This window comes from Pyrus communis, chromosome 16 (genome assembly GCF_963583255.1).
Source record: "Pyrus communis chromosome 16, drPyrComm1.1, whole genome shotgun sequence".
NCBI lineage: Eukaryota > Viridiplantae > Streptophyta > Magnoliopsida > Rosales > Rosaceae > Pyrus > Pyrus communis.
Genome location: NC_084818.1, coordinates 13255503 through 13269286, shown reverse-complemented (window position 1 = coordinate 13269286; position 13784 = coordinate 13255503). Strand labels below are relative to the sequence as shown.

At 39.5% G+C, this 13784-nt stretch overlaps 2 pseudogenes; both read right to left on the bottom strand.

The window, feature by feature from the left end:
* Positions 1–2269: 2269 nt before the first annotated feature.
* On the bottom strand, positions 2270–3783 carry LOC137719835 (probable O-methyltransferase 3; annotated as a pseudogene).
* A 2952-nt stretch (positions 3784–6735) lies between these two features.
* On the bottom strand, positions 6736–13368 carry LOC137721324 (probable O-methyltransferase 3; annotated as a pseudogene).
* Between the last annotated feature and the right edge of the window lie 416 nt (positions 13369–13784).

The window sequence follows — 13784 nt, the reverse complement described above, 5'->3', positions numbered from 1 at the left end:
AAAAAAAAAAAAGAGTCATGTCCCGTTCCGCCCATAAAATTGTACCAAACAACAGACGGAACATGGGTATTTTAGTCATTTTAATCTTTTGGTTCCGTTCCGTCCATGTGCTACCAAACGCAGGACGGAACAACCGTCTTGTTCCGTCCTGCGCGTACCAAACATAACACAGAACATCCGTCCCGTCCCGTCCCGTCCCGTTCCGTCCCGTCCCGTCCCGTTCCGTCCCGTCCCGTCCTGTCCCGTCCCGTCCCGTCTGCGTACCAAACGCTACCTAAAACTAAAAGTTGTACTTTGGGACACTATAAATTTTTTGATACTTTAACGAAAAAAATTCCGGTACTGTTTATTTTAACGGAAAATCATATTTTTACACTAAAAAGTCAATCCAAATACTATTTATTTTATCTTTTATTTTGTCCTTATCGTTAAAACTCAAAGTTTTCAAACCCTTTTCGTTAGTTTTCCTCAAATTTTTTGAGAGGTTTAATGAAAAGGGATTTCCTAAACTTTTTCTTAACAAAAAATAACTTAAGACTATCTCAAACCCTCACGTTAAAACTTAAAATTTAAATCCAGAAAATTAGGTTTTTATTGTGGCCTATAATTAATTGAGGGAATTAGAGGGGGTGAGGCAAAGAGAGAGTGGAGAGATTGTAGAATGCTTAGGGATCATTGTGTGTGTATTCCTCCCTAAGAAGTGCATTTATTTATAGTAGAATAAGAGGAGAGGATCAACTTATCCTCCAAGTAAATACAATCTTATAGGGAAAGAATAACTAGAGTAATAGATAATCTAGGACCCTGGTATATCTAGGATTTACATAATCACAATTAAAGAATATCCATAACAATCCCCCTTAAGTGTGTAAATACTCAAGTAGATTCGTCGTCGGGTAAAGTTGGCGAAGTCGACTCATCAGCACTGATTTGTGAGCAAGATAGTCTCAAACAAGGGAACTTGCATATGGAAATAAGTCTCACAAAACCTGGCTATGGTAAAACCCAACATGGGACAAAAACTCATAGTCTAAGGAAAAAGGTAAGTTAAGGCAAAGCCAATTAAACATCCATGGGCCGTACACAAGAGTATGACCAACTCATGATGGGTGCCTCATTAAAACCTCATTAGGTAGCAAAAGCCCAAAGGGAAAAATGCTCCTTATCGTAGGAAAAAAGATGACATTAAGATCAAGTGAGTATACTTCAAGATATTCTCCCTGAGTTTAACATATTTCCAAAGAGAACTAACAATGTTACAACTTAGAAAGTTTACACATAACAATTCCTTGACAGGCTTTTGGAAAGTAGTCTTCAGCAAACATTTGGTGAAAAGGTCGGCTAGGTTGTCCTAGGAAAAAATTTGTGTGACTTCAATCTTCCCATGTTGTTACTGACGAGAGAAAAAGAACTTCGACGTAATTTTCTTGGTGTTGTCTTCTTTGATGTATCCCTTCTTGTGATGTTCAATATATGTTGTGTTATCTTCATAGATCGTTGTAAGGACGTCAACGACGAACGAAAATCCGCAGATGCTTCCAATATGTTCCATTACTGCTCTCAACCATAAACACTTCCTAGTAGCTTTACGTAGGGCGAGAATTTCAGCATGGTTCGAAGAAGTGGCAACTAAGGTCTGTTTGCTTGCAGTGCCTCCAACGGTAAAAACGTAACCCGTTTGAGAGTGTGCCTTATGCAGGCCAGATAAGTACTCTACGTCAGCATAACCAATAAGGATTGAATTAAGCCAAGAACCCAGGAAGGGTGCGGCTCTTCTCAAGGATTCTTAAGGATAGACCAAACCTAAATTTGTTCTATTTTTTAGGTAGCAGAATGCCTTTAACACCTATCCAGTGTCTGCGTGTGGCTATATCTTGCCAAAAGATTAATAGCGAAGAAGATGTATGGTCAAATGCACTGAGCTAAGTACACTAAAGTGCAAATTGTACTTAGATATAGAACTTCAGGCTCCAAAGCTTCTTCCTCGTCCTCTTTAGGAAGAAAATGATCTCGTTTTGCATTTAGTGGTCGAACGATCATTGAAGTACTTGAAGGCTTCGCTTTATGCTAATTAAAATGATGCAACACGTTCTGGGTGTAGTTTACATTCATTAATCATCTAAAGCTTGCAACGACAACGAAAGTAATAGCTGTTGAATCATAGTTGACACACTTTACTTGAAAAATAAGGTGCCCTACTACGTCTTAAGTATTCTTTATTTGCATAGTACAAACCACACATATACAATACTAGCCTAATGATTTCACTTCAGGAGTAAACTTCTATAAGAGACCTCAAACCAAGCGTATGAGTGAAGTTATAGTGAATGAATCCAGCAGCCAAAAAGATATTCTCCCATTCTGATTTGTTACGCTCTTTGCTGGTGACGGTGAACATCATCAATATATCGAACATGAGTTGGGTTTCAATTGATTTCTTATCATACCCCACAACTATGTCTATGATGATAATCTTCTTCATTCCTTCATTTTTGCTCAGAAGCATTGATTCTTTACACTTCTTCAATATCTTCACGCTTTCTTCATCATTCCAATCATGCAGAATCCATTAAGATAGATCACGAATCACATACGGTACTCAGTTAGTCACAACATTTACCCAAATTAATCTAGAGGATATGTAAACACAACTACATCAATAATGTATACATGCCAAATTTGGAACATACTATGTTAGGATTCCATTGTAGGGTTCCACCTGATTAGAGTGTACTTAACAAATGTGTCAATTTTATGTGTCTGATTAAATATATAATCTAATAGCTAGGACTTTAACAAACGATTTGAACTAGCTAGCTAGAACTTTGCAAAGACAATCAAGGATGAGATCGAGGTATCTTATCTTGAGCAGAATTGCATTGGCTGAAGGTGTTTTATCAAACGTGTCTCCTCCCACAAAACCCAAATTATGGGTCATCCATTCCAAGTCAGCCACCACATGTGGCTGGTCAAACACAGTGCAGTTGATGTTGGGGAATGCATAGGCAATGGCTTTGGCCATTGTTCATGTACCCTCTTCAACATCAACTAAAGATTTCAAACCCTCAAAAACTCCTCCACACTCTTCCACCGCCACCCTTGCGATAAGTTTGGAGTCCGCCTCCATTGCTTCATTCAACTCCAAAAAAGGCATTCCATTTTACAACCTTAAATGGTGTACATGGAACTAGATCATGTAAAAAGTGATTCTCAAAAATTGTCAAATTTGTGGATCCGTGGAGGCTAAGATAATAAATCTGAAAGCACCATCACTATATCAAACTAACCATATCGTAACTAGTTAATTTGTATATGCAATGGAGGCTTTTATTTGATGAAGTCACCAAAACAAATTCAAACTCATATATATATTTGTATGTATGTATGTATGTATGTATGTATGTATGTAAAAGATGTAGAATGGAGGGAAAATTTCAATGTATCCGTATCAGCCAATGATGATGGCCTATAAGGAGGAGGCTTGTTTGCCTTGGTAGGCCCGCCTTTTCCACTAGATCCTCCGATTAACTGAGGCATCTCATACTTCTTTCTTTCTTGCCTGCTCTGCCCTCTACTATCTAGTGAAAATAATAGAGGGTTAGGCAACTCCGCTTCTAGGATCTCCTCCAACACTGGCTGACTAGCTCCAGATTGTTCCTTGTTTTTTCCTTTATCCCTCTTTTCCTCAAGCAAAGGAAATAGGGGGATAACTGGTTCTTTCTCAGGGCTAGCCTCTCTCATCACTTCCCTAGCATAACCATTTTTTGGAGTAGAGTACTCCATATCTAATCTTCTTTGCAGATTCCCTGTTAAGGAGCATAGTCTTCTTACTTCTCATCTAATTTCCAGAGTGATCTTCTTCATACTTTTCAGGACTTGTACCATGGTGGCTTGCAAATCTTCATTGGTTACATTTCCTCCTGACTTCTCGGATAAAGTCGAAATCTCTAGAATAGCTAGTCCTTAGAGGGAAAGAAAATCATCTAGATGATTTGTCATGCTCGATCTTGGTAGACACTGGGGTGGCCCGTATTCTGTGTTCCACCTGAAGGTTTTCTCTTTCCTTCTTCTTCTTGGCATACAAGACTATGAATGTTCAAACTATGTTCAGGCGAAGATTTCTTTGGAGAAGGATCCTCAGACCTCAGCACAGCTCCCCAAGGGATTGGACTTTGGATGTGTAGTCGGGTTCTTGCTTGTTGATGTGCTACAAGAAGAGGACAAAGTTAGTTCTGAAAGGTGCCTTTGTGGGGCTTTAGGTGTAGGCCTTGAGACTCGCAATCAAAACTAACTAACTGCTAGGCGTGCCACTGCTATATCAGTATAGCAGATGCATAACAAGAGTGTTTTTAGTCGATTACTTGCACCCCAAGTTACTCGAACTTCTTGTTATTAAAGGATTGTCGTGGATGGGTTAAGTCCACATTAAGTTCTTTTTCTTGCCTTGTAAACAAGAACTTTTAGTTCATAGTCTTGTACATTCGAATGAAGGGAATCCAGAGCCCTCTAAGTCATTTACTTGGTTCTTGATTGATTTTAATGAAGGCATATTTGACTAGATCCAGATACAAATGAGGCTCTTAAAGTAAGAAAACCAATGGAAATAACTTGAATACATATTGGAGAATGCATTAAGTAATAGATCTACAAATTCAGAAAACAAACAAAGAGCTTCGGGCAAGATTTCACCTTGTCTGTCAAGGTTGAACTTCCTGCAGTCACTTGTCTTTGTGTTAACAGGGGTTTATATGCTAAAACGGGATGGACGGTAAACAAGTTTACCGAGGGAATTGTTACTACGATGGTTGAAGGTAGCAGAGACTAGAGAAAGATAGGCTTTCTAAGGAAATCTAGACAAGAGATAGCTTGTCGCTAAAAATGACTGAATCTGGGTTGATTTCAGCTTTTGGATGCAAATCTGGCTTGAGAGTAGAGTTTGTATGTATGTTTGTTTGTTTGATTGGTTGAGTGTCCTTATCTATGGGGCCTCTTCCTCCTTTTATAAGCAAATTAGCCCGACTGCTATGACTTTGCTCTTGCCCGAAAGCATCTGAAGGGTAGCGAGTCATCAACTTTTTACTTGTAATGCCACTAAAAAGTGTTATTTGGCTGGTAGTAGGTTAGTCTCCATCACTTGTCACTTCAATGGTAAGCATGTGGCTTGCTTTTTGGCTGAGAAGGCTTCAATTTGCTTCTAGGCTTGGTGCGGGGTTTCGGGCAAGTCTCTTTCAATTAGGTATTCTTGGGCTTTTCTTCATCTAAATTCAATGTTCAAATATTAACCCAAACACATGCTTCTCAATTGTAGTGATGCCCCAGAAGGGTATGAAAGATGGCCTCGAAACCTTTGTGGAAAAAAGACGAGAGAGAGAAGAAGAATTACCCCGATGCATTGTTTTTCTTTCGTATAAGCAAAGATGTGAAAATAGAACAATTCCATTCAGTTTAAAGACAAAATTAGAAACATGGTAAGAATTCAAGTAAGGCGTGCACCTTGTAAACTATTTCACTTGGCATAACATATAATTTTCTTGAGGAAACGTCCATCTGAAGAACATATCTTTTAAAGGGCAGATATAAAAGCATGATGATGCCAACTCCCCAAGCTAACCAGCAATAGGGATATAGAAAGCCATAAAACAGTGTCATACTTAACGATATTCCTTGCAAGCTCTTCGAAGAAGGCTGTGTAAAGTATTTGCTCAGAAGAGTCTGCAGTGTCAATATCATCTAACTCAGATGATTCAGCATAAGGAAGTAGCCAATCCTTGGATGACTGAGGCTCAGATATACCGGCTGTATGACCCATCAACATCTCTTCCAACTCAAAACCCTTAATGGGAAACATACATAATTATTATTAGCATCAAATTCCAAAAGATGTCAACTTTTTCATTTGGGTGAAATGTTTCTTTCTTAACACCATAATTGCTGAAAGCCCAAATTTTTTTATAAGAATCTGAATTGAGAAATGATGATAAATTAGGACCAAAAATGAGATAAAAGGGTTGCAAACTTGCAATGCAGTATAAGACAATGAAATTATTTGCCGAAGGAAATTTCTTCCAGCTCAAGGAAAAAACCTACACAAAAAAGCATTTTTAAAAAGTGGTTTCTTCTAATCCCTAGCTCTTGTCTTGGTTAAGAGAGGCCATCATATTCTGGAGGAAGACGGTAGCAAAGGGAGTCCGACTACTACTAGTACTAGTACTAATGGAGGAAGTAGCAGTACAAGTCGCAATGTTTAAAATTTTTGAGAAAGATGAGCATTTTATAGCTTGTTTGGTCAGCAAATGTAATATGGGAAATTAGCTACGCTAAGCTAGTTTTGTTTGTAATTATCTACAATTGACTAGTTATTGGGATTCATATTGATTTTACTTCAATTAATTGTGAACATTTATCAGAGCAAATTAGTTTGTTAAATTAATTTTGTCTATTTGGCTAATGACAATGAGAAATGTCCTTGTTTTTCTTGCTGGATCCGGTAAGAGGATCATATCAGATGAAGTTTATGAAAAGCTTCAACAGGGAAACTCCTTTCAAGCATCAAAACTTAACATTCATTGATCACCTAAAGTTTGCACCCACAACGGAAGTAACAATCGTTGAATCATAGTTGCAGACACTCTACTGTAGAAAAAAAGGCGCCCTGCTGCTTTCTGGGCATTCTTTATTTGCATAATACAATCCACACATAATACAGTACTAGCAGTCTAGCATGATGATCTGATTTCAGGGGTAAACTTTAATAAGAGATCTCAAACCGAGCATATGAGTGATGTTATAATGAGAGAATCCAGCAGCCAAAAAGATCTTCTCCCATTCTGATTCGCTACGCTCTTTGCCAGTGATGGTGGACATCATCAACATATCGAACATGAGTTGGGTTTCAATTGATTTCTTGTCCATTTTCGTCTTGTTATCGCCATACCCCACAACTATGTCTATGATGATAATCTTCTTCTTCCTTCCCTCATTTTTGTTCAGAAATATTGCTTCTCTACATTTCTTCAATATCTGCACGCTTTCTTCATCATTCCAATCATGCAGAATCCACTAAACAAATATAGATCATGAATCACATATATTCAATTAGTCACAACATTTACCCAAATTAATCTAGAGGATCTAGAAACACAACTACATCAATAATGCATACACACAAAATTTGGAACATACTCTATTAGGATCCCATTGTTATGGGGTTCCACCTGATTAGATTGTATTAGCAAATATGTCAGTTTTGTGTGTCTGATTAAATATAATCCACTACCTTCTTACAGGTAACAATTTGATCTTTTAACAATTGATTTGAACTAGCTAGCTAGAAATTCCAAAGACAACCAAGGATGAGATAGTTTACTAGCAACAATGTATTGATTAGGAAATTGGTTATGGAACAACAAAGATTAAGATAAATAATTGTGCGCGTTAGATATATTACCTTGAGCAGAATTGCATTGGCTGGAGGTATTTCCTCAAACATGTCTCCTCCCACAAATCCCAAATTGTGGGCCATCCCTTCCAAGTCAGCCACCACATGTGGTTGGTCAAACACAGTGCAGTTGATGTTGGGAAATGCATTGGCAATGGCCTTGGCCATTGTTCCTGTACCCCCTCCAACATCCACCAGGGATTTCAAATCCTCAAAGACTCCTCCACACTCTCCTACCACCACCCCAGCGATAAGCTTGGAGTCCGCCTCCATTGCTTCATTGAACAAGTCACCAAACCTCGGTTTCTTGGCACTCAATTCCCAAAAAGGCATTCCATTTGCCACCTCAAATGGTGTACATGGAACTAGATCATCGCCACAATTCATATGTAACCAATTACTCATTGAGTGAAATGGGTCTGTAATTACCGGATCAAGTACCATGAGCAGAAACGGTGTGATGTTTCATGGTCCGTCTTTGAGAAAAAGCCCGGAAGCTGGTGTTAGGCTATACAACACAACAGCTACTTCTTCCTCCGCATCGTCACGATCATGATGAACATGATGATGTTGTTGGAAATTCAAATAAAAACAGGCTGTAAAAGGTTGCTGCTAGTTTCTTTACAGGTTGTATCCACACATGCTGCAACTACAAAGACTAAAGTTTCCTCCATGTGCTAGCTGAAAGTGTGTTGAAAGACAGCAGAGATGTGAGCTGATGTGTGCAAGCTGTCCAAAGTTCACATGATCTGTTTGCATGTGTTGTCTTATTGTTTATTCATTTTCTGCTTGTATAAATAAGCCTCCTTGCTAGGCTTTAGAATTATCCCATCCGAATCCCACTTCCAATTGTGAAGAAGCTTGTAAGTTTTCTTATTCCATCAGTTTGTAAACCTTTTTTTATATATCAAAGTCCAAGTGTTTTGCCAAAGCTTGTTGCTTCCCTCCTTTCTCTATTTCTTTCCTTGTCCAATTTTATTGAGAGTGCAAAGTGAGAGGTGTGATAGAGTTTGTAAACTTATCACCCACATATTTTGGTATTGAGTTAGCAAACTCTTGTGAATACCAACAATTGGTATCAGAGCTAGAATACCATTCTGGCAGGTGCAGCAGTTATGGCGTCCAACTTAGTGCAACTCCAAGTTCCCACATTGAAGAAAGAAAATTATGAAAGATGATGCATCCAATTCAAAGCATTGTTTGGATCACAGGAGCTATGGGAAGTTGTCAGTAGTGGGTATGTTGTACCCACTGCCGAGCAAGAAGCCGTATATACTGCGGATCAAAGGAACACTCTCAAGGACTTACGAAAGAAGGACCAAAAGGCGCTATATCTTCTATACCAGGGTTTGGAAGATTCAACGTTCGAGAAGGTTGCAGAAGCAACAACGAGCAAGCAAGTATGGGATACACTTAGTACAATCTACAAAGGAGTAGATCGAGTCAAGAAAGTGAGGTTACAGTCACTTCGAGCAGATTTTGAAACTGCTCATATGAATGAAGGGGAGTGCATCTCCGACTATCACACAAGGCTCATTGTGATAGTAAATCAGATGAGGAGAAATGGCGAGAGACTCGATGAAGTACGAGTTGTGGAGAAGATACTCCGGTCACTCACATCTAAGTTTGAGCATGTGGTGACTGCCATTGAGGAATCCAAGGATTTGGAGGTGATGAGCGCAGAGGAGCTACTAGGATCCCTCTTAGTTCACGAGCAACGCATTCAGAATAATGCAAACCCCACAACGCTAGAGCAAGCTTTAGAGTCAAAGTTGAATATTGACAAACCAAATGGAGGTCGTGGGCAGTGGAACTCACGTCGTGGGAGTTCATCTAACCGTAGCCGAGGACGAGCTCGAGGAAGAGGTCGAGGCTATGCACAAAATTGAGGTCAGTCTCAGGAGTGGAGATCTACTCGAGGAAAGGCGTATATCCAGTGTCACAACTGTAAGCAATATGGACATTATGCCAATGAATGTTCATATAAAAATGGTGAGCATGTCAACATGGCAGAATCAAGTGGAAATACTGATGAAGAACTTACAGTCTTGCTAGCACACCATGATTCCAGTAGCCAACAAGATGTTTGGTATTTGGACTCTGGTGCAAGCAATCACATGTGTGGAAAGAATGAGTTTTTTGCCGAACTCAAAGATGGGGCCTATGGATCTGTAAGTCTTGGTGACTCCTCAAAGTTGCCAGTTGAAGGCAAAGGGAAGATCAAGATCATCCAGAAGGATGGTAAAGAAGAATACATCTCCGATACCTACTACATACCAGGTATGAAGAGCAACATTCTAAGCATTGGTCAACTGCTCCAGAAAGGGTACATTATACATATGGAGAACATGCTTCTCACTCTCAGGAATGCAAGGAGAAAGCTTATTGCACGTGTTCGAATGTCAAAGAACCGGATGTTTCTGTTGAATTTGAACACAAAGATTGGAAGCTGCAACATCGGTGTAATGGAAGATGAGTCATGGAAATGGCATCTTCGATTTGGCCATCTTCATTTCAATGGCCTAAAGTTACTGTCAAGTGGAGGAATGGTTCGTGGTCTACCCCAAATTAAAGCCACACGCCAAGTATGTGAAGGTTGTGTGCTTGGCAAGCAAGCACGACTATCGTTCCCTGTTGGTGATACATGGAGAGCAAAGGCACCACTGCAGTTGGTGCACACAGATATATGTGGTCCATTGGATCCCATGTCTTATGGAGGTAATAGGTATTTTATTACCTTCATTGATGATTTCAGTAGAAAGACTTGGGTCTATTTTCTCAAGGAGAAGTCAGCTGCCCTAAAAATTTTCAAGGAGTTCAAGGCACTCACAGAGGCTGAAAGTAACCACAAGCTTGTGGCTGTGAGATCAGATAGAGGTGGAGAGTACACCTCCAATGCTTTCCAAGCATACTGTAAGGAGCAAGGAATTAGGCATCAACTTACTGCTGCCTATACCCCACAACAAAATGGGATAGCCGAAAGAAAGAATCGAACTATCCTTGACATGACAAGGTCCATGCTTAAGGAGAAGAATTTGCCAAAAGAGTTATGGGCAGAAGCTGTAGCTTGTTCGATTTATTTGTTGAATCGATGTCCAACAAAGAGTTTCAAGAGGATGACACCACAAGAGGCTTGGAGTGGATACAAGCCGAATGTTACACACCTAAGAATTTTTGGGTGTGTTACATATGCTCAAGTTCCAGAAGCCAAGAGGAGGAAACTTGATGATAGAGGTGAGAAGTGTGTGTTTGTGGGCTATAGTGAAGAGTCCAAGGCATACAAGCTCTACAACCTACTAACTGGCAAATTAGTGGTTAGTAGAGATGTCATCTTCAGTGAGGAAGAGGCATGGAAGTGGAACAACAAAGAAGTCAGTAAAGAGAAGATCGTTTCCACTGATTTTGAAGAACCAGAAGTTGTACCACCTGTTGAGCAACAACCTGCTCAAACAACCACAACAACTCCATTGCACAGAACTGCAAGGAGTGGTCCGACATCTAGTGAAGAAAGCAGCTCCTCAACTCCAGTGAGGTTAAGGAGTCTCACAGAGATTTATGGACAAGAAGAAGAAGAAACCAATTTTTTCTGCTTCTATGCAGACCATGAGCCTCTCTCATTCAATGAAGCTGTGGAAGAAGATTGTTGGAAGAAAGCCATGGAAGAAGAGATCCATGCCATCGAGAAGAATGACACTTGGGAGTTAACAAAGCTCCCACCAAATCAGAAGGCTATTGGTGTCAAGTGGGTTTACAAGATCAAGCGCATTGCAGATGGAAGTGTGGATCGATACAAATCAAGGCTTGTAGCAAAGGGCTATAAACAGAAGTATGGAGTGGACTATGATGAAGTCTATGCTCCAGTTGCAAGACTTGACACGGTAAGATTACTAATCTCTCTTGCCGCTCATCATAAATGGAAAATTTATCAACTAGATGTCAAGTCAGCCTTCCTTAATGGAGTTGTTGAGGAAGAAGTGTACGTGGAACAACCGGAAGGCTTCCAAGTACAAAGAGAAGAAGAAAAGGTGTATCGTTTGAAGAAGGCTTTGTATGGCCTCAAGCAAGCACCACGAGCTTGGAACTCAAGGATTGATAACTACCTTCACCAAAATGGATTTCAGAAATGTCCATACGAGCATTCAGTTTACATGAAGAACGGTGAAAAAGGGGAGTTCTTAATTATTTGTCTCTATGTAGATGACTTGTTGTTTACAGGAAACAATGAAGCAATGTTCTATGAGTTCAAGCAATCCATGTTCAGTGAATTCGAGATGACTGACAATGGATTAATGTCATACTTTCTTGGCATAGAGGTGAAGCAAGAAAATGACGGTATCTACATCTCTCAACAAAAGTACATGAGAGATATATTGGAGAAATTCAATATGGACAAGTGCAATATTGTCAACACTCCAGTTGCAACTGGATTGAAGCTGTCCAAGGAAGGAGAAGGTGAGTTTGTAAACTCAACCGTGTACAAAAGCTTGGTTGGAAGCCTAAGGTACCTTACAATCACAAGACCTGATATAGTTTATGGTGTTGGACTCGTGAGTCGATACATGGAAACACCAAGGGAGTCTCATTGGCTGGCCGCCAAGAGAATTTTGAGGTACATAAGAGGTACTCTAAACTATGGTCTGTTTTATAATTTTGGTGAAGATGCAAAATTATTTGGTTATTCAGATAGTGATTGGGGAGGTGACCAAGATGAAAGGAAAAGCACAACTGGCTATGTGTTTTTTCTAGGATCAACAGCTTTCTCGTGGACTTCAAAGAAGCAATCAATTGTTGCTTTGTCATCGTGTGAAGCCGAGTACATTGCTGTAGCCTCAACCGTGTGTGAGGCAATTTGGTTAAGAAATCTGTTGAAGTCAGTGTGTCATCCACAAGTGGAATCGACTGTGATTCATGTGGATAACATCTCAGCTATCAAGCTTGCTAGGAATCCAGTCCAACATGGAAGGAGTAAGCACATCGATACTAGGTTCCATTTTTTGAGGGATCATGTGAAGCAAAAGACAATTGAGCTTGTCTATTGTCACACAAAGGAACAAGTGGCTGACATCTTCACTAAGCCACTACCAGTTGAATCATTCCGGTTATTACGTGAAATGCTAGGCATGAAGGCGTTTTGATTTGAGGGGGCGTGTTGGAAATTCAAATAAAAACAGGCTGTAAAAGGTTGCTGCTAGTTTCTTTACAGGTTGTATCCACACATGCTGCAACTACAAAGACTAAAGTTTCCTCCATGTGCTAGCTGAAAGTGTGTTGAAAGACAGCAGAGATGTGAGCTGCTGTGTGCAAGCTGTCCAAAGTTCACATGATCTGTTTGCATGTGTTGTCTTATTGTTTATTCATTTTCTGCTTGTATAAATAAGCCTCCTTGCTAGGCTTTAGAATTATCCCATCCGAATCCCACTTCCAATTGTGAAGAAGCTTGTAAGCTTTCTTATTCCATCAGTTTGTAAACCTTTTTTTATATATCAAAGTCCAAGTGTTTTGCCAAAGCTTGTTGCTTCCCTCCTTTCTCTATTTCTTTCCTTGTCCAATTTTATTGAGAGTGCAAAGTGAGAGGTGTGATAGAGTTTGTAAACTTATCACCCACATATTTTGGTATTGAGTTAGCAAACTCTTGTGAATACCAACAGATGTTGCGCAAAGAAATCGGAGTGAACGAGGATTTGCATGAGGCGTGAGATGAAATGAGCTTTCGAAGGGTGGACATTGAGCCCGGCGATGAGCTCGGAAAGAGAGATGGGTTGGCCGTGGTTGTGAATCACGTCTGGGATGCCTAGTTGAACTGCACATTTGAGTGACATGGAGTTTATGAACTGGAACATGTGGTTCCAAACATGTGCTTGAGCTCCAAGATCCTCATGGCTAATAGCACCCACTTCACCATTACTCAAACCCATGTGTGTGTAAGTATCAAGTATACAGCTTCGAGAATATTATGATTGATTCTTCTCTTGATATATTAATTGTGAAAAAATGGATAGGTTGGATCAGTTTATATAGCACAGCTCACATACACAAATTATGAGAAAAATATATAATATTCGACACTGTTCCCAAAGTACTGAGCCTACTGACGTTTCATCTTCCATGCACAGGTTAAGCATGCATTCTATTTTATTATAATAATAATATATATATATATAATAATAAAATAATAAAATAATAAAAATAATAAAAAAAAGGGTTGGGGAAGGGATGATTAAAGATTTGGAAGAGAACGGATGAAGATTGTATATATAGATTCGTATAGATCGTGCCAAACGGAAACTGCGAATTTAGCTATTATGTCTAAGATTTTATGAAATCTCAATTGTAATGTTTTCATGGA